Source organism: Canis lupus, chromosome 20 (genome assembly GCF_048164855.1).
Source record: "Canis lupus baileyi chromosome 20, mCanLup2.hap1, whole genome shotgun sequence".
NCBI classification, from domain to species: domain Eukaryota; kingdom Metazoa; phylum Chordata; class Mammalia; order Carnivora; family Canidae; genus Canis; species Canis lupus.
The window spans coordinates 46,692,700-46,718,536 of record NC_132857.1 but is presented as its reverse complement, the minus strand read 5'-3'; the positions used below and the strand labels follow the sequence as shown (position 1 = coordinate 46,718,536).

The following is a 25,837-nucleotide window of genomic DNA, read 5'->3' as shown; positions in this document are numbered from 1 at the left end:
ATGAATAATGAAGTGGATATAGGAACTTTGAGATTTACTCAGAAAACAATGAGCTTTTTGCTTTAGTCTGAATTTTAGGCAGAAACTATAAAACAAGCTAAGAGAGGCTTGCCAGAGACAAGATGGTGCCAGAGAGTGGAGAGATGTAGGAATTAGGGCTTTAATAGGTTGCCTTTGGATTGGGGGAATGGAAGTGAGGAAGAGTGATCAAAGGCTGTTAGCCAGGCAGTAACAGGGTCAGAATTTCAGTCAAAACGATGAATCCCAATGTTCTAGAACACAGTAGAACTGGAATGGGGAGACACCACCAACAGAGAGGGAGTTAGAAGACTGGTACAGCACGTGAAGGGGAAGGAGAAAGAGAAATGTATTCAGGCCTCTGGCCAAGCCCCATCGATAGCTGAAACACAGCATGGTATGTGTTGCTTTTCACTTAGCACAGAGGCGGAAGTTACAGAGAGAGAGGAATAGGTGTGAATATTGGATGCGATGGCAGGACATGGGCAACATGGAGAAAATAAGATTAATTCCATTTCTTACTGAGGCTGTGAAGTCTTCCCTGCACCAAGATATTTCCCTAGATCTACTCTCTCTGTTCCAAAATACACACAGGTTGCTCTTCCTTTGCTTCTTTTAATCTGCTGTTAACTCCCTCATCTACTTTTCTGGATCCTACATAAAAATTTCATGCAATTGCTCTTTTTTTTCCATATTATTCAGCTGAGGATCCTATGGCTTCATCATTTCAAACTATGTTCTGAGGTAAAATCTTCTTAGAAATTAACAGTGGTATAGAAGAGACCACAGCAGGGAAACATGTTCCTAGGAGTGATGACCAAGAAGCTACACAGCAAAGGGAAATTTTATTCAAAACCCAGAAAACAAAAGGTTCATAATAAGGCCAATGATTTCAATTAAGAGTTTGTTAAAGGTCTGACTCCTCAGCACTTACCTTTATTACCTTAATTACCTTTATTCTTTGATTCTTTGCTCTGAATATCTGTCCTAAACCACAGCCCTTGTCAATCCCTGGACACAGAGATTTGATAGCTCCCGACTCCATTACAGCTTCGTCTCAGATCAATGAGGTGACCTTGAAAGAACCCCACTCTCCCGTGCTTCAGTTTCCTTGCAGATATCATGGGAATGCTACCAAGTTTTCATACTTGACTAGAAGCACAAGGGCAAAGCCCTCTGAGGACATAAGGTGCTAAGTAACAAACAAGATGGAATATGTAATTCAATCAATCATGTCCCGACACTGGCTGTGCCCATTTATTATTACTTTTCAATTTCTAAAGTGATGGCAAAATGGAATTTCCACTAATTTTTCAAGAACCTAAATCTGATTCTTATAATCCCAGGCTTTATGTTGCTGATATATTGTAGATATAATTTTTGTGTGTTCCAAGAGGCTTTCTGCTCACAGGGCATTGCTGTAAGTTGTGGATAATTTATTTTCCCCTGCTATTATATTGTGTAAATTACCATGTTGGCAATATTTTAGCCTTTCACACTTTGAATCAGTGCCCAGAATAATTCTAACAAGATTTTGATTCTCCGGAAGCAACCTCAAGGAAGAAAGCCCTTCAGAATGCCTGCATATTCATTTAAACTTCAGCTGAGAATAACATCTCCTCCAGGTCAAGTATAAGGTGCCTGTGAAGGGTAAGTGATACTTATCTCATCTCCCTGCTGATACCTAAATCCTCCTCTGCTGCCAGGAACAATTGTAGGACCCTGCCAGCTGAGCGCACATTCTCTGGTATTTCCACCTCAGGATGCAAGTTCTAGAATTGGAGCCCAGTTTGAAGCCTTCCAGAAACCTCAAAGAAGAATTTAATTCAGAGGTCCAGCCACATAACCAAGTCTGTAGCTTATTTTATCACCCAAAAGAGATATTTTGGTTTTCAGCCAGGAAATGCCTCATTTCTTAGTACCAGGAGTAATCAGGAAGGGTTGAAAATGGAAAACAGACTGCCAAACAAGGGCAGACGGGGTGCTACAGAGACAGACACAGAGCCACGTGGTCGTGGGAGGCTGAATAAGGACAAGGGACTCCACGCAACTTTTTCTTCAGTATTGAATAAAGATAAAGACTCATATATAACAATGGGAAGAGAGGAAACAGAAAGCTTCTATTTTGTTTTACCTCCCCCAAACCCACTTCTACCCCCAGTTTAATGGGAAAAAGTTTCTAGAACTCATTACTAAGACCCAGGAACCCAAATCTGCCTCCACCAAACTCTCCAAGTCCAGCAGAGAAGTGCAACAGAGAAGTATGCCCTCCTTAGATGGTCTGTTTTAGTGCTGACAACCTAAGAGTCCTGGGAAGGTATTCTTTCTTAATATTCTTGATTATGGTAATGTGGGGATACTGTTAATAACGTGCTGATCTCATAAGGATGTTGTGAGAATGCAATGAGCAAATGCCTGTGTGCCTTGCCCAGCATATGTCGCAATAAAAGTTATCAACTGTTACCATTCAGAATACAGCGCCGTTCTCATTGATATAACATTAATAATAAGGATATTCTAGCAACATAGGGAAAGAGGCTACATCTCAATATAGATGACTGTTTTTTTCCTTAACAACCTCCCCCTCCAAGTCAGGATTGATTATGAACACCAGGGAAGGGTGGGCCCAGCTAGAGGAAAATAAATAGTTTCATTTCCCCTTCTCATAGTCCTCAGAAATACATATCAACTTTTATTTGTTTTAGCTAAGCTCTTCTTTTATCTATTCATGCTCCTATCTAAAAATGCAGAAGTAGTTTGCAATAGGAAAGAAAAGGCCTTTAGAAGTACTTTTAAATTTCTTCAAGTTTTCTAATGAACTTAATAAGCTCCCCAGATACATCTTACAAAGTAAAGAAACCTTCGGAAATATTAAAGTAATTTTGTTTTCTCCAGTGGTACGGAGCCTTCTAGGTGACTAGTAAGATACATCATCATCAATTTTACAAGTGTTCTGTTAACAGCGAAAGGAAAATCACAAGAGAAAACACTTTCTCTTTGATATCTTTTAATATATTTGGATGGAGCTCTGTTGCAAAATTTTTCATTGGAGCAGTTTCTCTGAGTTTTCACCTCAAATTCCAGTTCAATGATGACAATTCCAAATGTTCCTCCTCTAACTGCTTGGCAGGCCAAGCGATTTTTGACACCACTAGAAACCTGCCAAGATTTTTGATCAAAGGAATAATACACTAAATTGAAATCACTGTCACTCTTTTTGCTCTCTTTACTCACTCAGAGAATGCTCCCATGAGAAGGACACTGCTGTGGGCACCAAACTCGAAGGAACAAGTGAAACAGCTTGAGTTTTGCCATCGACATCATAAATCTCCTCCAAACGGTTAAAGACACATCAGAGTCCAGACCAGAAGAAGCATGAAGGCTGAACCACAGATCCATAGTCAGAAGCAATATCTAAGATGGACTGCATCTTACTGGTGATCAAGTTCATATGACCATTCTTAATGTCCCATTGGCTTTCTGTATACCAGATTTCAAGAATTTCTTGCCCAATGCTGGTAACAGGCAGGAGTGTGTTTTATGCCCCAACTCTCTGGCCAGGGCATAGTTTTATTTCCTAGGCAGCATTTTTCTGATTGCAGTCCTTGAGCTACTTATAGCCATCTCATCCTAGTTGCTTGATTAAAATCCAGATTCCTGGGCTCTCCTTCTAAACTTCCTCAACTAGAGTCCCTGCCATAAGTCCTGAAAATATGAATATTTAATAAAGGATCTCGGTTAGTCATAGGAAAGCATGCATTTGAAATGAGAACTGACATTATAACCCAGAGATATCAAAGCTACATGTATTCCTTACATAGGAATCATTTCCAAGGTAATACTAGGGGGTTCCAAGAAAAAGAAGTCATGCACAACTGCCCTCAGGCAACTGAAATGCAACCTGATATGTGTATCTATAAAGTAACAAGACTGGGGGGCACCTGGCTGGCTCAGTCAGTTAAGCTTCTGCCTTCAGCTCAGGTCATGATCCCAGGACCCTTGGATTGAGCCCTGCATCCAGCTCTTTGATTAGAGGGGAGCCTACTTCTCCGTCTCCCTCTCCCTCTCCCTCTCCCTTTCCCTCTCCCCCTCCCTCTCCCTGCTGCTCCCCCTGCTTGTGCATGCTCACTTGCACACACTCTCTGTCTCTCTACCAAATAAATAAATAAAATCTATTTTTTAGAAAAAGTAACAGGACTGCTTAACCTCGAAGGGGATGAGAGCAAAGTCAGCATCTTCATTAGATGAGTGACCAGTTGCCTGGTCACCGTTGTGTCACTGTTCTCTACTAAGACAATTTCCTGCTTTGCTTTTAGGGCATAATTAAAAAGTTGTGACTCTGGCCTCTGTAGACAATGTAGATCTACAAAACTGAAGGTGCTTTCTTCTTAAATCTCCAGGAACAGCTAGAGTTTATCTTCTAAAAAAAAGTTCTAGCCTTTAAATTACAACTAATTTACAAAATTAAGAGTTCCCAGAACAGGAAAGAAATATAGGAACTTGCATACAACTTCAAATATAGACTTTAAAGCAGCCTTAGTTCATCATCTCCTACACATTACATGCTTCCAAAATTTGGTTTGATTTTTTTTGTCATTGATGTTCGGATTAATGGATGTATTATGGAGACAAGAACTTCAAAGCCTATTTGGACTTCAGGTATGAAAAAGAACACTTGCCCCACAGAAGTTAATAATAAAACAGTACTCTAAGCAGGTGTTTTCCTAAATTACTGATCTTTGAGCCTAGACAGAGTTCCTTCTTTCTGGAACATAGGAAGCTACCTCTGGGCAATATTTCTGGTTCTTGGATTTTTAAATGTGGTGTCAATAACTGTTTGGGCATGTATCTGATTCAGCCTTCTGTTACCAACACTACAGCTAATGTAGATTTGCACTCCCTGCATGGGATTTCATAACTATAGATCAGAAAGCAGAGACCTAATCTGGGATCCCAGGGATCAAAGAGAGCTGCAGGGGCCATGTGACATGCTGAGATGAGCTCTCTGTCCCTGTCAGAGCAGTTCCTCAGTGAGCCAACCTCCTGTCATCATGTGCCATCATTTGTAGGAGATGAGGCAACAATTCTGTAGGAAGAGAATATTTTGAACTATGCCTACAAAAGTGTAAAACAAAGACAAATATTTCTCAGATAAATAAATCTCCAACGTAAGCCAAAAAAAAAAAAAAAGTGAAAATAATGAGACTGATTCTGAGGTAGATACTTAGAGAAAATGAGAAAGGTCTGGACCCTGCTGGGGGCCTCTTCTGCAGGTTTAAACAGGAGGGCCAGAATACTTTTTTTCCCCACCTCTAAACAGTAGTTTCCACGACATCCACTGTACCTGCGAGCATAAATTCTACCCCAAAGGAGACAATCATAAGGATGCTACCTCAAGCTACTACTAGTACTGCATTTTCCAATTAGCTTGAATAATAAATAGAGAACAGCATGGTGTGAGAATACTTAGACTAAGAAGTATGCCACAACTCTTGACACAATCCAAATCGAAATTATTTGAAAGTCCAGTTCATGCAAGCACACTTTTCTTAGCAAGATTGAGACTATGATTGTCTTCCGTTTCTCCAAATCCCAAGACCATTTACTGTTGAGTAATCTAATATCTCAGAGTCTTTACATTAGGATAAAGCACTCATAAAAAAAAATGCTATCATTTTTAATGAAAGAATTTGGGAAACCTATTATTCTAAAGCAAAGAGTTAAGGTCTAATCCATGAACTCTTGGGGGTTCCTGAGACCCTTTTGTGGGCATGTTTATAGGATTAAAACTATTGTCATAATAATATTAAGAAGTTATTTGACTTTCATTGTGTTGACAATGCACTGATTGTACAAAAGCAATAATAGGTGAAATTTTTGTAGCCCTAGCAAGAGTCAAGTCAGTGGTACCAAGTATATTAATAGTCATGGTATCTTCCCCACCAAACAGTTGTAGAAATCAATAAATCAATTAAAAAGAATAAATGCTAGCTTTGCTTAAGAATTTCCTTGATCAAATAGTAAGAAATAATTTCACTAAATCGTGACCCTTGAATATATTTTTTGATATTTTGTGTCATGAAATAACAATAAAATAAGAAGAAGAAGCACACATAAAGCATTTGTGCTGCTTACCAAAGTACAAAGTTTATCTCAAGTGAAAGCACCAGTGTGATTGAGTTGTGAGCTGTCCTAGCTCATAATTTCATGTAAAATCATTTCTACTTGAAAAATAATTGACAGATAAATATGGCTACCTTTTTGGCATTTGGCAATGCAGATTAATGAAGTAAGCTTTCACATCAGGGAAAACAAATGACAGTGTATGTTTTTAATGAGACAGTTTTCAAGTGAATATTGGAATTTTGGAAAATTTGTAGCCATACAAGTTACAAGCCACACAGCTTCCTCATACTAAAGACTTTTCTGCTGAGATCAGTGGTAATATTAATGAATATGTTTTCATTTAATATGGTATCATTTGATGAAATATGTCAATGTCACATTGACATGTGAAGAAATGATCAAAACATGATACTACAACATCATGCATGGATACATGATCCAGTCAAAGTGCAAGATAGACCAGTGGATCATGATAGAACAAAGGATGAGAAAGTTTATTAGTGTTTCAGTTTCATGTTTCAATTAGGCTATTAGAAATTACCACTTGACTAATTTCAGTGTCACAACAAAGAAGAATATCTACAATTATATGAAAAGACATTAAATATTTCTCCTTTCCAAATACATATCTGAATGAGACCAAATTTTCTTCATATAGTTTACCCAATTAACAGATTGAAATAGATTGAATACAGAAGTAGAGTGGAGAATCCAGTTGTCTTCTATTAAGTCAGCCATTAAATAGACTTGAAAAATGCAACATATGTCATTTCTCTCACTATTGTTGTTTTAGAAAACATAGTTAATTTTTCATAAAAAACATGATATTTATACTAATATGTAATAAGCTTATTATTATTTTTAAATAGAATAATAAGGAAATTTTTAGAATTCTTTTTAGTTTTAACTTCTAATGTGGTAACTGTCAATTGGTATAAACCACAATTAAGAAAAAAAAACCCTCTCTGTAGCTCCCAGTCATTTTTAAGAATGGAAAGAGTTCCTTAAACCAAACAGTATGAGACCCATTGCTCTAAGTCAAGGGAAAACCAGCGGGTCTCTTCTCCATTCCAAGAAAATCAAGAGGAGGGTAGAGTAACCAGCATAACAAAGAGCAATGCAGGGCAGCCTGGGTGGCTCAGCAGTTTAGTGCTGTCTTCAGCTCAGGTCGTGATCCTGGCGTCCCAGGATAGAGTCCCATGTCAGGCTCCACGCATGGAGCCTGCTTCTCCCTCTGCCTGTGTCTCTGCCTCTCTCTCTCTCTCTCTCTCTGTCTCTCATGAATAAATAAATAAAATCTTAAAAAAAAAAAAAAAGAGCAATGCAAACAGTTTAAGAACCACTCTTGGCTTATATCCTCTAAACAACAAAGTGCAAAACATCATTATGTTTTCACATGTTTCATTATGTTCTTTCAAATTGTGAAAGAGCTAGACTATGTTTTAATGGCTCAAAGAGCAGCAAATGCTTTTGGAGGTCAAGTCATTCTGGGAGAACATGAAGGGGTAATTCTACTGTAAAATGAGACCTCCTTCCTCTTAGACTATATAATCCATCACCTTTGACAGGAATCAAAGAAGAGGACAATGATTTCTAAGGAAAGAAATAAAGAGGGTCTCCAAAGTAGGGATGACAATGACAGAAAGGGCAGACATGTATTTGAGTGCAAAAGGAAGGCTATCCCAAAGAATGGTAAGAAGAAGGAAGAAAAGGGGTGCCTGGGTGGTTCAGTGAGTTAAGCATCTGCCTTTGGCTGGGCTCATGATACCAGGGTCCTGGGATTAAGCCCCAAACTGGGCTCCTTGCTCAGTGGGGAGCCTACTTCTCCCTCTCCTTTCCGCTCATACTCTCTTTCACTATCCCTTTGCTATCTCTCTCTCTAAAATAAAATAAATAAATAAATCTTAAAAAAAAAAAAAGAAAAAGGAAGAAAAGACAAAATACTAGCATTTGAAGGAGACTTGTTAGGTATAGAATACGAGCTCTACCCTTCACATACACCATCTCATTTAATCTAAGAGGCAAGACTAAAAGGTAGATATTGTTATCACAGAAGCAGCAACCAAACATCCTTCTTCCAGATATCTTCTTCACAAACTCTTCCAAGAGTTCTTGAAGAGTTCTTGAACTATATAAAGATACTATGCTACCTCAACTTCTCTGAACCAGCACAGGGCTGAGATTTAAATGGAACAATGTCTATAAAGTAAGTAAACTACTCATGTTTATTTTCTTAAATACATAGCTACTGGGAATCCCTGGGTGGCTCAGTGGTTTAGCAACTGCCTTCGGCCTAGGGTGTGATCCTGGAGTCCCAGCCTGCATTAGGCTCCCTGCATGGACCCTGCTTCTCCCTCTGCCTGTGTCTCTGCCTCTCTCCTCTCTCTCTTTGTCTCTCTCATGAATAAAATCTTTAAAAAATACATAGCTACTCATAAAAATGCCTTTATATTTTTCCTTTGATATTTTTGATATATATTAAGTGGTATCATTACACTTAACCAATTGTGGGTACTTAGGGACATTTGTAGAGCATGCTAAATTTTCAGAAGGCATAGAGAACAAAACAACAAAATGTACAACATACAAAACATAGTGAGGAATGTCACAAGGGAATGGCACAATATGAACACTTCTTATCAAGGATCATCTCTGCAGCATTAAGCTTCTCAGAACCCATTTTTGGAAATTCATGATTGGTGCAAATGGGATAGATTCATGAAGGTCCTGTTTTGAGAACTTTGAGCTGTTGCGTGCACCAGACTTACAATCATTTAATATAATTCCTACTGAAGGCCCTAATAGCCCAGCACCCCTACACTTGGACCTAGGGTTGTTTCAGCCTGAGGGAGATAAATTTGCCTGTAGCTCTCTGTGGTTTCCTCTATGCTACTGATTATCAATAATAGCAGGACTATGTGAACTGGTTGCTAGCACTAAATGGCATGCCCTCAGGGTACAGAACAAAGCTTACCTAAGTGGTCAATGCAGGGATCAAACATGCAAATGAGTGCTTGCTTAGTACTGAGCTGATACAACTGAAATAAGCAGCCAGTGTAATCAAAGAATCTTATGAAAGTGTATTAAAATCCAACATCTTTTTTAAATACCTACTTGCAGAGGCCATCATGCTGCTCGCTGTCAAGTAATTAAACAGGCATCAACGTTAGGGGTGATTTTAGCTAATGTCAGAGGCATTCCTCTCATTAAAGTCTGACTAATCACTACAGCATGATTGCCCAAAAAAGTAAAATTCAAAATTGCTGAAGGCATAAAAAAAATCTATTTTCATATTGCCTAGTTATCTGAGGTGTGAATATATATGATTTTGCGATTTGGGGAGCAGAATCTCCATGATGATTATATGCAGCAAATTTCTTTTTATAACTGTGAAGGAAAAGTTTCCCAAATTTAGGGGAAAAAGGTTTGTTAACATCTGTATTCACCATGTTGGGAATTCATTTATGCAAAGGTTTGCACATAAGTCCTAAGCACGTTTTGCTGCTTTATTACAACCAAAGACTACTCACATTTTTATCTTCCATTTCCTCTAAAATTCTTCAGTTTTCTTGGTTTAAAAAATGGCTCCTGCATGTCAAGTTTCTTAAGCTCAATTTCACTGCACATGGCAAGCAGAATACATATTTCAGAAGCTTATAAATTTGCCCAAATAGCTGGTAAGTTCAGCACACTTGGTTTGCTGTTTAGTTCTGTATAACTTTTCGTTATGTTAAGAAATATAATAGAAGATAAGTAAGTCCTATTACAAAATGTGCATTCTTCTAGTAACTTGGCAGAAAACTGCATTTATTGAACCACAAATGCCTAAACATCAGTCAATCATTCAGAAGGAATTTAACAAATCCCTACTATTTGTGTATCGTGGTCCTGGGCATTATGAGAGATCCAAAAATACTAAATCTGCCCTTCTTTAAGGAACTTATTGGGTATTGGGTAAGAAGCAAATAGGAGTATGTCAGAATATTTTTAGCATGCTAAATCATCGAGGTTTTTCTATATTTGTGAGTTTTTCTACATACTCTCCACCATTTCTCCTGTCTCCCCAACCACGCCCTCCATATATAAATATTTAGCTAGGCATAAATGCTTCTGATTTTCACTTCCTGTATGAGATGTGATAGCATCAAGTAGAGGAAAAAATACACTTTTTCCTTGTCTTTTGATTTTCAAAAGACTAGTACTTAGGAGAATGTAAAAGATTCATATATAGATGAAAGATTTTGCAAAACACAAATAAAAGTAAGCCTGTACTATTCCTAATCCTCATTCATCCAGGTTAGAATAAAATCTCCAGGACTAGAATGGGGAGGAAGGGAACTGACAAAGGCATAAATATTGATGCATCACAAGGACAAGGATCATATACCCTGCATGAAAACTAGCAAAATTCTAGGAAGGCTTGTGGGATTGGAAAGCAAGATACCTGTACCTCACTTCTCAGATAAAGACACGAAGAGGCAGCAGGACTCCTTCCCAGATGAAGACGAGGGAGAGGAATGGCCACTTGCTGCACATCAGCAGACATGGCCTCCTGCAGCCTCTGGGATTTCTTTCCCTTTCATGGTGCAGGAGCTCAGAATGGTGGCCACATGCCCAAGGATGGCATCAAGGCAGCAGAGAGAGCAATGGACCTGTGAGGGCCATCTTGATAGGACACAGATACATCTCCAAAGCGCCCTAATTAGAGGTGAGTGCTTGCAGAATAAGCCACCCCAAAATATGACTGTAGAAGCTCAGGACTTTTCAACCCAAAATATGCTGCTGTGGTATGTTGATTGTTTTGAATCCTAAGTGCTTGAAAAACAGGGAGAAGCTTTTTCTGAACTCCCCTTATCACCTAAAGACAGATCTTCCAGGGCACCTGGATGACTCAGTGGTTGACCAGCTATCTTTGGTTCAGTTTGTGATCCCGGGGTCCTGGGATTGAGTTCCATGTCAGACTCCCTATAGGGAGCCTGCTTCTCCCTCTGCTATGTCTTTGCGTCTCTTTGTGTGTCTCCCGTGAATAAATATAAAATCCTAAAAAAGAAAAAAGACAGATCTTCCAAAAGAAGCTCAATTGTTACAAATCCCCTCCCCAGTAGTTTGAACAACCAGGAAAAATTGAATCATACCACAGGAAAAGAGACTAGAAGTCAGCATCACACTCAAACAAACCGTGCCACAAACTATCATACCTCCCACCGATTCTTCCAAGGGCCCATGCATCTTTCCTAAAACTCATGTACTGTCTCCTAAGAGACCTTTAATTTATATGCCCCTTTCCCTCTTAAAATGGTATTTAAACTCGAATTCTAAGCTACCTCAGAAACTTAATCATTTTTCCCCATCCCCCATGTATACATGAGGTATACATGTTAATAAACTTTTTTGTTTTTCTTTTGATAGTCTGTTTTTTGTTTGTTTGTTTTTGATAGTCTGTGTTTAACACAGGAGTCTTAGCCAAAAACTCAGAAGGGGAGAGGGAAAAATATTTATTTTCCCCTAAATTGAACGACCAAGGACTTGATGGGGCAATGAATACTTTAGTGGACTTGAGGTCTGGTACAGAACGTTGACTATCTAATGACCCAACATGCACTGAAATACTTCCCAAGGCTTTAGCATCAGGTCCTGGAGAATTTGGACAATACTGTGGGGAAAGGGACAGTATAACTTTTCACTGGAATTATGTGTTGTCCACCCTAGGGAGATAATCAAAAGGGAAATTCACTAAATATAAGAAACGAAGAAAGTTGTACTTTTCCCGTGTTGTAAGTGTGGGTTGAGATTTATAGCCAACATTGTAGAGTAAAATCATTAGCATCTAATTAGATCCTGCCTTACAGATAGTAAGGGCTCTGAGATCTCACATTTATCGAAGGCCACTTATGTACCTACAATGAACATAAGTCACTCTCTAAAAGTAATCTGGGAGGATTTCACAAGAGAGAATAAACCAGAGCTGGCCATTGGAGGACAGGTGACATTGAGGGAGGCTGGATATGAGGAAAGGAAATTTACTCAACAGAAAAGAAAGGGCAAAGAAAACATGGAAAACATGTATGGAAAACATTTGACTAGGAAGAGTAAAATCATATGAACTTGAACAATAATTCATTCTGCATGACCATATGTGATGGTCAGTGAAAAGCTCAGTCTATGTTAAGATTCTCTTAAATATGATCAGTTTCAACCTTTATAAGCAGTCTTAAAGATGAGCTTTCTGAAACTAATTGGCACACCGGATCATTCTTCTCAGTCTCCCAAATGTTTGTGTGGCTAAAGGTACAGATAATAAACTGCAGAGCAAAACAGTGTAATAGGCAAGGAGGGGGACTTTTAAGAAGGGTCTTTCATCACCAGCACTATAACAGAATGGCATTTACATGAAATTGATTTTCAGTGGTAAAATTATGCTTGTGATGCTCCATTGTAAATATTGACAGCATTAAAAGGAATGTCTAAAAGACGGGCACTAAAATGTCACCAGAAAAAGGCTGACTAGTATTTATGCTAAATTCCTCAAATTGCATCCCCTTTTTACATAAGTAGTGATGCCTCAAGAAACAAAGCAGATAATTCTCTAGAGCTATGAAGTGAAAGGAAATGAATGTGCCTACATTCACGTAGGAAGACACCCACTGCCTCTCATCATAATGACACGAAGTTTTTTTCTCCCCATCTTGGAGGATTTTCAGATAAGAAAGCTTACATCTTTCCCATATTGAGCTCAGAGGATAAATAGACAAAATAAATCACCACAAAAATAAAGGACCCTTACAAACATTAAAGGATTTCTAGTATTGTGTAGAGAATCAGTTATTGATGAGACTTTGCATTTGAACTTAGAATCATTTTTATCTATTTAATGAGGAATTAGATGAGCATCTTGCTAATGATGGGAGGGGCAAAAATCAGACTCTGCTGTTGTTCTATTAGTCATAATAAAACAAAGGCTAAAAGGCACAATCTGAGGATTTCACTCAGCTGAATTTCTAGAAGCTTTTAGTTTGTCCTCTAACATCTTCTCCCTTGACATCCTGCATAACAGGCTATCGGTAGCCTGTGTACTGTCTAATTCAAGAAAATAGGCTTCAGTCTTGTGATATCCAATAAAATTTTTAGAATTATATGCAATTATTCTGAAAGAAGAAACTGAAGAACTATCCTGGAATTCATTTTAAGGATGTTATTCCTCACATAGTACATTTATTAAGTAATTTAGAGCAAAATATTTTATTGGCTTGCTAATTATATTACAGAACACTATATTATATTTTTGAGCTTATGCTAAAATATCCTTGGAATGAATCATAATTCTAGGATTAATAGACTTACAGGTTTTGAAAAAAGAAAGGTTCTCTTTGAAATATTGCAATTAGTGCTTTGCATTGCTACTGAATAGCGGAATGTAATTTAGAGTGCTTTGTACAGAATCTTATTATAAATTTGAATTTTTGACAATGACATTTTACATCAAAAGACAAATTTGTTGAGAAACACCAAATACAGAAATCCTAAGACTGCTACAGAAAGTTAAATACCTTCTGCTATGATCAATAACAAGCAGAGGCATAAAGGTACAGTTACTATCTCATAAGGTCTACGGATTTCACAAAGAATCACAATCAGCCATTTATTTGGGGTCAGCTACGAAGTAAAGCTACTTGTTTAAGTTGAGTATTTGTGCCAAAGTGATGGTAGAGCTTATTAAAATAGAATAATTGGCAGAAAATAGGCCTGCTCTTCAAATGCCCTCAGAAAACTTTGAGCTATGAGAAAGTTCAGTGTTCATTTCCTGCGTATCTATTAGACTGTGGCTTTCTAACATGAAGATAGTAGATGAAATCAATGAAGAGCCAATGAAGTAAGCTCCTGGCCTCAGGGAGAAAGTTGGCATGACTTGGCTAAGGTCACCTGGGGCAAAACTGAATTCTGAGTATAGGTTTCCTAACTCCAAAATGAGATCTACACACTTCGATCCTCCTGCTTTTCTCAGAAAGGAAATAGTGGATATTGTAGTGGATTTATTTATTTGTTTAGTTATGTATGTGTTTGCATAAATGCCATGATTGCAGGCTGAGGGTAAATAAACTGACTTACTGGGAAAGAAACAGAGGTTGGGCAGGCTCTGGGCTGCAGACTGAATTGGAGCCTAAAGCCCCAGGTTTAAAATCTGATTAAAGGGTTGTTTTAATGATCAATGAAAATAACGCCTATGTGAAACAGCAAAAGGTACACAAGAAAGGGAATAGAGATATACAGGCTTTAGTTGCAAAAACAGTTAAGTCTGAATGATTAGCTGTCTGGGGGCAAATAACTTAACCCCTAGATCCTGAGCCTGTAAAATAAAGAAATTGCACTAAAATCACCTTATATTACATAAAATCTTTTACATTTGTCCTATTTAGGAAAAACAAAAGATAATTTCAACTTTTCTTCATTTTTTCATCAGTTAAAAACTTCAGGTGTTTTGATTCATCCTTAGTCTAATCGAGGTACTGTGCCTCATAAATACTTAGTTTGCAAAATACTCTGTTCAATGAATACAGTTATTTCTGAACAAGTTAATAAGTGAAAGATTTCATAACATGGGGGATTAATTTTGTAGTTAACAATGAAATCAACGGTAATCACATTGATTTCTTGGGGCACCTGGGTAGCTCAGTCAGTTAAGTATCTGCCTTTGGCTCAGGTCACAATCTGGGGTCCTGGGATTGAGCCCCACAACAGACTCCTTTCTTCTCCCTCTCCCTCTCCCTGCTGCTCCCCCTTCTTGTGCTTTCTTTTTCTCTCTTTCTCTATCAAATAAATAAAAACTAAAAAAAAAATTGATTTCTTATGCTCACCACTGTTTTTTATGACTGTATCTTAGAGGTCTGTCTGAATGTAAATACGGTATCTCTATTCTTCTCAAACTCCATCAAATCCAGAATTTCCTCTTGCCATCTATTTTGAACACTATTGTGTTCCAGGGCTGCAATCTGTTTGTACCATCGATAAAAGTCAGTCCATCCCAAACTTTGTTAGCTTCTAAATGGCAGGGAATGCATCTGTCTAGATATCCCTTAAGCAATTAGCCATAAATTATATGGTTTGAGAAGTTAAGTAATTGGTATGTTTGCTGAAAAGCCATCCGATATAATCCCGAAAATTACCAAACTAAAAGGCCAAAAGTTTGATGTCCAAATATCCTGGTCATTTTGGTTACTAAGTTATACTGTCTAAAAGCATTTCTAATCCATTACTAAGAGATTATCCTAAAGGTAGTTAAATTGACAGGATTACCCCCAATGTGTGGTGAAAACAGAATTGTCCCATTGATCATGGTCAGCATGTCTCTACCTTAACTCATTAAACGGGTCCTGCTTAAACCTGACAAGAGTTCAGAGGAGAGAAAAATTTCACTATCAGGCTAGAAAAACTAATTCAGAGTCCATCATTGTGTTTGAGTTATTCGTAGGATCCTAGGGAAGCCAGGCCACCTTGGCAGCACCAGAAGACCAGACATGGAAACTCTGAGGGGAGAGTAAAGGAATCCTGAAGGCAGTCTTTTCCCATTTTACATTTTTACAAGGATCAGCTCAACTCCTTGTTTGAATACAATTGTTACCATTGGATGAGAACTCTAAAGTAATATTGTAAGGAAGAGAGACAAGTTGTGCATACAATTAGTTGAGGATTAAATTGGGAAGTAAAAACCTCAAATCACTTATTATCTACCTTAATTTGATCTAGCTACCTTTTTTTTTTAGAAATAGATTTTAAGTCAATTCTAAATGAGGGTTTGGATTCTAAATCCAGGTTTGAATCATGTCATAGATCACTGGGCACAGACTCAGAAATCCCTTACAGTCTAAAAATTGAGATCTTGAGAGAAAACTTGAGTTTGTTTTTCCTGTAAGATATTCTTAATATGCTTCAACAGTCGAAGCTATATTTTAGTGTATGTATGAAAGGTATATGAAGGAAATTTTAGCACTGGAGCTGGGTCAGCAGGCTGAAGGTTCGGTTGAAGCCCAACCATTCAGCATTTATGCTACTTAGCAAGTTGCAAATACCTATAAAGGTAATGAGTTTAAGTAGCTTCATCGAACGTAATGGTTCTCTAAACCAATGTCTAACAAAAACTCATTTGGAAGAGAGAGAGGAATCTCTGCCTGACTGGGGACAAAACAATAAGATAGTTTCATCCACAGCTGAGCTAGGAAACAAAGCGATGAATGTGAAGTGAAGCGCCACCAGAAGGGGGAATATACAACCAGCCGCTCTATGTGATAGGATCTGCCTGTGGCCTAAGGTGCCAAGAAAGGTTGTGTTTGGAATGGGTTGGGGCAGGGAATTAATCAATGGAGACCAGGAAGATGAGAGCAGAAAGAGAGAAAAGAAGAGGGGAAATGTCAGGCTGGACAACAAGCAGGAGAGAAAAGCTGGAAGCCAGTACCTGGGGAGGCAGGCGAGGGGCGGTGGCCTCCTCAATTAGCATCACACTCCCACAACTTAGTCAGCTATTTTGATGTCCCAAAATTTCCTCTAAGATCCCTTTACAACCTGCTACCATGCAAATCATTTTTCCTATTTGTCCTCTCTTCCCTTTCTTATTCTAGGGGCCTAATGAAATGAAAATATGGAGGAGAGGAAGAAAAGAGATTTTTTTATAATAAGATTATTTTGGGAATACAGACAAACAGCCACATACCCCCTCAGGGTTGATCCAGCATTTTGCCTTGCCAGCCTCTTTAAACCATTTTAGAACAAATACAGCTCAAGAGTTCCATGAACCACCTAGAATATATAAAGAAAATAGGATAAGAGGCAGAGTACTCTAAAGACCTCTGTAACCCCAGTCATCATGGGTTTTTTTCAAAGCTTATGCTACTCTTTACTTAATTACATTTGCTCCTAAGAAGCATTGAGTGTTAAGAAGTTGGAAATGAAATTGGCTAATCTATATACCTTCTATTGTACCAGAAGAAACTGAGCCCCAAAGCATTGAATGAATTGTCCTAGAACACACAGAAGTCTGGTGATGATAACAGGGTAATGCTCAATTTTGCCAAGATTGCCACAACATCAAGTACGGTATCTGTGCACACTTCTATGAATATCTATAGGTCGGTACACTACTCATCCTTTTCTTACACAACAAAAAACCTTTAGAAAAACACCTATTATATTTCTTTTCCCTGATCCATGCTTCCTTGGTCCCCTGAGACTAATTCAGAGCAAATAAAAAACCTTACAAACAAGTCTTAGAAATGTGACTTCTTTAACACAATGTGTATTAAAATACAATTACCATTAATCTTAAATTGACAACATAATGAAGAATTCACTTTTATGATTCTTTCTGTCTTAATCAGTCAGCTGAATCTTCAGGAGGTTTCTCAAGTGAAAATAAATGGCCGGTTAAGAGTTGAAAAATGTGTTTGAAATTTTGAATATAGTCGTCGATCTCTTGTTTCAAAAAATTTTCAATATTCAGTGAAAATGTATTCCAATGTACTCTCCAATGAGAACCTGAAAGAATAAACTCAAGTTAAAAGGATAACGCCGGGAGGTGCTTGGGTGGCTCAGTCGGTTGAGTGTTAGACTCTTGGTTTCAGGTCAGTCACAATCTCGGGGTACTCAGATGGAGCCCCAAGTCAGTCTCTGTGCTCAGTGGGGAGTCTGATATTCTCTCCCTCTCTCTGCCCCTCCCCTCTCTGCAAGAGTGCTTGCACTCTTTCTCACTCTCTCAAATAAATAAATAAATCATAAAAAAAGGATAATATCAGTATGCCACAGTAATATGAAGAAGAAAGTGTGACAAAAAGTAGCCGTTAATCCTTTGGCTAATAAAAAATATATAACTTCTCTTATAAAGGTTTAGTTCTGTCATTACAAAAAAAAAATCCTAGCAAGTAAAAAAACAAAATAAAACAAAATAGCCAACATAGTGTAATTCTTTTAAAATTTTCACTGATGAAATGTACACTCTGTAAAAGGGTAAGTAAAATGGAAAACATAGGAACCTACTGCCATCTTGTGGATTGTTTGCTATTATATTCCGAAGTGCCTTCTCCCCTTTATTTCCTGGAATGTCATTTTCCGTTGCTATTAGTTAGAAAATGACTCAATAGTTCCCCAGCAACTAACCAGAACTAATATCATTTACAAAACAAGACATGAGAAAACTCATGCATTTTGCATGATGGAGATTTTGATTTTATAGTTGAAGAGTTCATTCCTCAGCACCCCCTGGTTTTTAGTCAGTTACTTATCTGCTTTCCCTGGTAAGGGGATTTCGCGCTTAATTTAATATTTTGTCTTGTCAAGGATTCAGCATGGAAGACAAAAAAAAAAAGATGTTAGCAGAGATAACTGGCAAAGAAAAAATAAGGAGCACATCCCACTCTGGGAAGTCAGTGCAGTCCCAGCATCTAGAGCAACTGTTGCAGAGTCGGTCCCTCCGCACTACCCAAAGCTCTGGGCTTGGGATTGGCATCACCTGGGAGCTGCTAGAAATACAGAAACTCGGGTCCTATTCCAGACCTGCTGAATCAGAATTTGCATTTTTATGAGATTCCCCAATTGATTCACACACACAGTAAAATTTCAGAGGCACTAGAATAGGCTACCGTATTTCACTCCACTTACTTAGAGCAGAATATGCAAGCACGCAAACAGTACACACAATGTCGCTCGGAGTTACGAGAAAAGCCAGGCATCAAAACACCTGGATTCAAGTCCATGTAACTTAATTGTGTGCATCTGACTTCAAGGCCCAGTAATTTCATTTTTGTGGACCTGAGACGTTGTCATCTGTAACGTGGATGAAAGTGTTTACGAGATGATTCTAATGTCCCTTCTCATTCTCAAATTGTTAGATTTATTATTTATGCATCAGTTGTTCATTGGGTTAAACATCTAAACATCCATGCATGAGCAAATTGATGGTCTCAATACTGACTTTGACTTAATGATTCAATTTTAACTTCATAGCTCGCAAACTCTGTTTTGTCCCAGTAGAAATGTTTCATCTGGTAAGCAAGATATTTTACAAATTTGAAATTATTTGCTAACATTTTTAATTTTTATTTATTTATTTATTTATTTATTTATTTATTTATTTATTTTGCTAACATTTTTTAAATTATGATTTTACAACGAACGTTTTGGATTTTCTTCTTCTCTTGAAAAATTAGAAAACCTGCCATGCTTAGCTCACAATTGTTGAAAACAATTACCTATGGTGGGATCCCAGTCTGCCCCAGTCCTACTTAGCTCTATTCTTTATATTGATGCCTGGTCTCTGTGGGCATTGGAGTCAGTAGCCTCTGGCTTTTGGTGGTATTCTCAATCAAGTCCTTTAACATGTCCAAAGCTATAATGGGCTAAATGAAAACTTACCTTCCCTCACAAACTCTAATCTTCAAAGCTGAACGGTGTAATTCTTTGTAGTATTAATCCTCTTATTCAAAGGTAACCACTAGGGGAGCCAGATGTGGCTCAGTCAGTAGAGTGTGGGACTCTTGATCTCAGTTCAGGTCATGACCCTGGAATCATGGGATGGAGCACCCAGGCAGGCTCTGTGCTCAGTGCAGAGTTTGTATGTCCCTCTCTCTCTGCTCCTCCCCACATGGTCGCACTCCATCCCCCCTTCATATAAATAAATAAACAAAATTTCTTTTAAAAAAGAAATGTGCACTGTTGTGTACTGTTTACACAAGTTGAAGCCACATGACTGCCTTTTCCAGAGTGGGGAAAAATACCTTTGATCATAGGGGTTTTCATAACAGCAAATATTTACTGAACAATATATAGGTAGAACAATTTTACACAAAACAGAATAATATCTGCCCTCACTGAACTTAAGGTCTTACACAGTAGAGGTAAAATTGAATGAGTAATTCCAATAACATATGATGGTGGTTCTGATGGAGGATGTGAGTTGGCCTAGAAGTTCATTGTTTATAACAGCCTTTAAGCTGAGACCTAACAGGTATTAGTAGCTAATGACAGAGATGGGAAGAGAAAGGTTCCAGAGAAGGAACAGGGAAGAGCAAAGTCCAACAGGGAATGGAAGCAAGGCCAGAAACTAACTGAAACATAAACAATACTGCAGGAATGAAAAGAAAGAAGCAGAAACCTGATGTGAAATAAGCCTGAAAAGACAGGATAGTTTCTAGATGTTGGATGTTCTAGAAACTGTGAGAGGCCACTGATGGGGCTTAAGCCAATAGTCATCTTTGAACTTTTAAAGTCTCACTCTGACTTAAGTGTACACCTGTGAGGTTGCATATTCACAGAACTTATGGGCATCAAATAAATAATTGTACCACCATCAGCTTCACAACATACTTGGCCAAACTGATTAAAAATATGAATTCCTCATGCCCTAGAAGCACCGTGGCATAGTTATAAGACACATGCTTCACATTTTACAACGTTTTTTTTTATCCTGTTATGAACCTCTGAGATAGTATGTACACCTTCCTTTGGGGGTAATGCTAAAAATCTAAGTTTGTGCCCTGTTAATGGTGAGGCAGACAGATCCCGATGGCCTCCCCGCCCCACTAATACAGAGCTGGAGTTACAGCCAGTGACATTTATTCATGGGTGCACACGACACGGAACGCATTATGCCTTGACCTCCTGGCTGAGAGCCAGTCTTGTCTGCATGATCCTGCTGTTTCCAAGCAGTCCACAGCTGGGTGACTCATTTAGGATGGCACTTCGGTGTTTTTAAAGCATTCCTTCTGTTCAACCTACTTATTTTATCCCGCTTAATGCAAGAGCTAAGCACCGCTTGGGGCCCCTGCTGTTGGACATGACTGCACATTTCAGTCTGAGCAGAGTTAGATTGTGATTACAAATAACAGAGAATGCTGAAGTCTCCAAAATTGATTTGGATTTACTTATTTTTTAAGAGGGGCGCAAATTTTGCCCACCCTCCCCCACCCCCCAAATTCTCTTTCATTACCTGATTTTATAGCCACTTTAAAGTGTAGAGTTGCTTTCCTTTTCTCATCCCATTATTACTATGTTCTAGCAGTTTTCATGCCAATTAGCCATCCTAAGAGCCTTACCCTAGTCATATTGTGAAAGGGATGTTTCTTCAACTACAAAAATATTTTTCTCTGTTGAGCTCTAGATATCTGAACCAGAAAAATCACCGTAAGTGATGAAAGCATGGTGTGCAAATCGACTCTCTGTGTGCCTGTAGAGAGATTCACATCCAGGTAAATAACTCTTCGGGCCCCCTGGTCAGGACTTATCAGCAGAGTCCCTTCCAGGCAGGTAGAAGTTGAGATGGAAGCAAGAGCAGCTGTGTGCAGTGTAGCTTCAAAAGGCAGGCAGATAACTAGACATATCTGCCTCCAGGCAGGTCCTCGACAAGAGAAAGCCTATCAGACAGGCAACAGTTCTTGCCTGCCCAGAAAATAAACTGGAAGCCACAGGGGCCGGGGTTCTGAGTCAGGAAGCTCCCTCAGCATGTGCTGGAAGGCAGGTCAGTGTGAGGCAGGCAGGGCCACTGGGCATGGAACTACAGAAGCCCACCCTTAGGCTCCTTTCAACATGCTTTCTTGCAATGGAACAGTGTCTCTGGAAGAAAAGGAATTTCTTTTAATGAAGTACTGACTTAGACTGCGAGACGACGCTGAGCTGTCTTCCTCTCAAAAGATAAAGCGGAGAATATAAGTGCTCGTGTGTGTTTGTTGTGTGGGGTATAAATGCGGCTGATACATCTGTGCGGGTACTTACGAGTGTTCTGTTCACACACAGTTGCAGCATCAACGTGCAACCCAGTTAATGATTCTTATTATCTTATCTTGAGTGCATAGCCTATGATTTCAGGAAAATTTATTTTTGAGGCGAACACAGAAATCAAATATGAGAAAGGAAACACAGCTGGCAGATGATGTAAAATAGCCACAGCAATAACAACGGTTTAAATATCTTGCATTTCTGCAGGTGTAATGGATGGGAGATAACCAGGCCTTAGAAGAAATCCTGAGTCTGTCTTGCACGCCCCACCTAGGACGGCCCATCGGTTAGTTCTCTCTGTGAAGTCAAGTTAGAAATTTGGGAGTCTCAAAAAAACAGACCATGAAAGAGCTGAGCAGCTAATTGTGATCGACTTAATATCCAGTGAGATGGGCACAATGACGTCTAAGTCAATGGCTTGATATCATGTTGCTCTAAATCTTCTGTCTTTAAAACAAATTAGAGCATGTGAATCTGGTTACGTTACACGGTGTATTTTATAGGAGTTTTTGGCTACCCAGCCATGCCTGAGGCTAATAGAATCCCAGCCCCTAAATGCTAGCAATATCCCAGATCTGGATCTATCTCCACTTCCAACGGAAGCTACAACCATTTCTAAGAGCTTGTCTGTGACTATCAGTTCAAAAGGTGACTGCTTCTAGTAGAGAAAGAGGAGGAGAAAGGTCAGAGAAATAAGAACAATGAGATCTTAGGCCATAGGGAGAGTTAGGAAAGACATGTGAGTAGGAAGTTTAAACACCCAAAAGGCAGTCAAGAATGGAAAGCAAGAAGTATGAAGAGGTCAACACAGATGGGAATTTGTTTTCCTAGCCTGTGTTAATAGCAACGTCTCCAAATGTATAAACCTAATAAAGCATCGTATGACCAAGCAATGATAGAAAGAAGCCAGATCATTGGGTGTCTAAGTATGGAATTGTAGGAGAACATTAAAAAATGTATACAGTCCAAAGTCTGGAGTATAGAGACAATAACATGGAAAAAATATACACACTACATAGTTCCTATCACGTTCCAAGCCATCATTAATCCATCCAACCATCCAAGAAATGTTCACTGAGCATTGCCTCCGTATTAGACTCCATGCTCAGCCCGGGGGAATACAAAAACAAAACAGAATCTATTGTTTTAAGGTACATGCATTCTAGTATAGAAGACAGAGAAAAGACATATAGACAAATGTGTGGCATGAGAGCAGATCGTGATGCCTTTTGAGGTGAAATGCATAGAGCTAAGGATGAGGCAGAAAGTGAAGAGAGGACTGTGGTAAATAGGAGCTCTTCTACACGGGGCTTCGAGAAGTCCTTCCTGAACAACACAGTGGAGCCGGACCAGTGAATATCTGGAGAAAGGTGGTCACATGAAACAAGAACCATGAGGGTCCAGCTCAAGGAGAGTGACAAGCCTAGGGTACTCAAGGAACAGGAATAAGCCACTGAGCAAAGGGAGAAAGCCGTAGGAGCTGCAAGGAACAGATGGGCAGGGCAACCCAGGAGGGGCTTTGGAGGCTGTGGTAGGAATTTCGGATTTTTCTCTAAGTGTGTAATTAGAGAGCATTGGGGGTATGGACCAGAGGAGTGGGGAGTGGCATGATCTGGTCTTAGCTTTTCTTTTTTTTTTTTTTTAAGATTTTTTTTTATTATTATTTATTTATTTATTTGAGAGAGAGAGAAAGAGAAAGACCACAGCTGGGGGCAGGGGCAACAAAGAGAGAGGGAGAAGCTGACTCCCTGCTGAGCAGGGAGCCCATGTAGGCCTTGATACCCAGGACCCTGGGATCATGACCTGAGCAGAAGGCAGACACTTAACCGACTGAGCCACACGGGTGTCCCAGCTAGTCTTTGCTTTTAAAAGATTTTTCCATCTCTTATATGGAAGACAAACTACATCCCAGAAAGAGTGGAAGCAGGAAGAGCCGCCGATAGGATGCTATTGCAGTAACCCTGGAAGAAGATGTTGGCGGGTCAGAATACAGTGATAGGGGAAGTGGTAGGATGTGGATTACGACTTTGGTCTCGGCACCTGAAAGCTAACAGAATCATTATACTTCAATGCACAGATAATCTCGACACAGGCCTCTATAGTCCATCAATTACTTTGTTGCTCTGCAGTAACATTGACCCTGCTGCTGTGTTCCCCAAACTTACCTGATGATGGGGACTGGTTAAGTATGCCAACCGGGCCTATTCCTGGAGTTTCTGATTCTGTAACCTTGATGGGGTCCAGAAATCTGTTTAACGAGTTCTCCAGGAGATTTTAACCATAGGCAAGTTGCCGAGTTCTGGCTTTTACAAGTGAATTTCATTATTCTCCGCATTGGTAACTCCACCTCCCAGTGAAAAATGTAGTCCTCATGACTGAGGGGAGGAGGATGTCACCAAAGACATGGCTTCCAATTCTGAATGTGGTTCAGAATCACACAAAAGCCGTGATAAAAATGCTTTCGGTCAATAGACCAGAGTGGGCATGTAATCTCATTTCTCCTTCACATGTCTTATATTTCTACTTGCTACTACACTGGTTCAGATTCTTATTATTTGTACTTATTTGCATTTTTAAAAAACTCTGTCAGGAATTCCAGTGCCAGCTCGATCTTCATCATTAGGTGTATTGAAAAATACTCTTTCCCTGCTTAGATACCTTCCTTGGGTCACATTTCCTATAACTCCCCAAATGTTGGTCAGATTTTCAGCAAAACCTGCTATGTATGACTGGGACTCTGCATGGCTTTGTAGTTTTGTCAGTCTTTATTCCCTTACAAATCCTCCTGTTCTGACCCTTTTGGCCAAACATAATAAGGACATCACGTTTTCTGTTGTTTGCTAATGTCATTCTTTCCTTCTTTCTAGAAAAGTGCCTATCAAAACTTCCCTCCCCCGCCCCCACGGCCAAGAGTGGGCCGCTATACCCCCATTAACTATCTCGGAGCATGTTAGCCAGCCAGAAATGCTTCTCCTTTACCTCAACTCCTGTGAAGTGACTCTTTGGGCCATTTCTATGGCTTATAAGGCTCCCTACTGCGGCTATGAGTTTATTTTTCAAAAGATTTTATTTGTTTATTCATGAGAACAGAGAGAGAGAGGCAGAGACATAGGCAGAGGGAGAAGCAGGCTTCATGCAGGAAGCCCAATATGGGACTCAATCCTAGGACCCCGGGATCATGCCTTGGGCCAAAGGCAGACAGACGCTCAACCGTTGAGCCACTCAGGTGCCCCATGGCTGTGAATTTAATTTATATTGCTGAGTAATGATAAGTATTCTTTTCCAGGAGAGTCTATCATATTTAATATATATTTATTTGTATCACCCAATTGCTTTGCATAAACAGACATTTAGGTTCTCCATGATGACATCAGAAACCAGAGGAGCTGCCTAAAGTGAAGACCTGGACCCTTACAGCAGCTTGCCATACAGGTAAGATGTATCTCTCCTCTGCAGCCTGCCATGGAAGGCACCAGAACCAGAGCCTACTTCCCTCTCTAGTCTCATTCTTCATCCTTGTCTCCTCCTAGTTGGTGATCCAGCAAATCAGAAGGCTTTCGTTTCCCCCAACACTACTGAAGAATCTCTTATTCATGCTTCAACTGGTACAGTCCTTCTCAGGAAAATCCCCTTTATTTTTCTCTATCCAGCTTGTTCCTTAGCACTCTAAAATAAGTACTCTCAGCTCAGCATCTGCCTTCTCCAAGAAGCCCCTCCTGCCACCAATGGCACCCCTGCCATCACTGAGTCAGAGGACCCCCCCCTTTCTCACATAATTTGAGAACTACGTATAGACATTCTCTTTATTAATCTCCTGAGAGTAAACTGTAAGCTTCTTAAAGTCAAGAAATGCGTTCTTCTTTTGCTTTTAATTTCCAGTATCTACACAAATAAGGCTCTTGATAAAGAAGTACGACACTATAAATATGCATTGTACAAA

The 25,837-nt window shown here is 39.2% G+C and overlaps 2 long non-coding RNA genes across 8 annotated transcripts in view; one reads left to right on the top strand and one right to left on the bottom strand.

Annotated features, from left to right (window-relative positions):
* Window positions 1-268: 268 nt before the first annotated feature.
* Window positions 269-25,807, top strand: LOC140611939 (uncharacterized). 7 transcript variants are annotated; one of them, XR_012013244.1, is made up of 10 exons: window positions 269-415; window positions 1,568-1,668; window positions 1,781-1,868; window positions 3,257-3,455; window positions 8,226-8,350; window positions 10,735-10,852; window positions 21,284-21,371; window positions 22,105-22,183; window positions 25,244-25,329; window positions 25,428-25,807. It is a non-coding gene; the product is annotated as an uncharacterized lncRNA (long non-coding RNA). The 7 variants fall into 7 exon arrangements; XR_012013246.1 differs by having other exon boundaries at window positions 25,548-25,805; XR_012013245.1 differs by lacking the exons at window positions 21,284-21,371; window positions 22,105-22,183; window positions 25,244-25,329; window positions 25,428-25,807 and adding an exon at window positions 16,755-17,405.
* The window catches only part of LOC140611940 (uncharacterized), a 46,705-nt gene continuing 38,318 nt past the window's right edge, over window positions 17,451-25,837 (bottom strand). Inside the window, exon 3 of the long non-coding RNA XR_012013249.1 lies at window positions 17,451-17,667. This is a non-coding gene — a long non-coding RNA (uncharacterized lncRNA). The remainder of the gene's footprint in view (window positions 17,668-25,837) is intronic.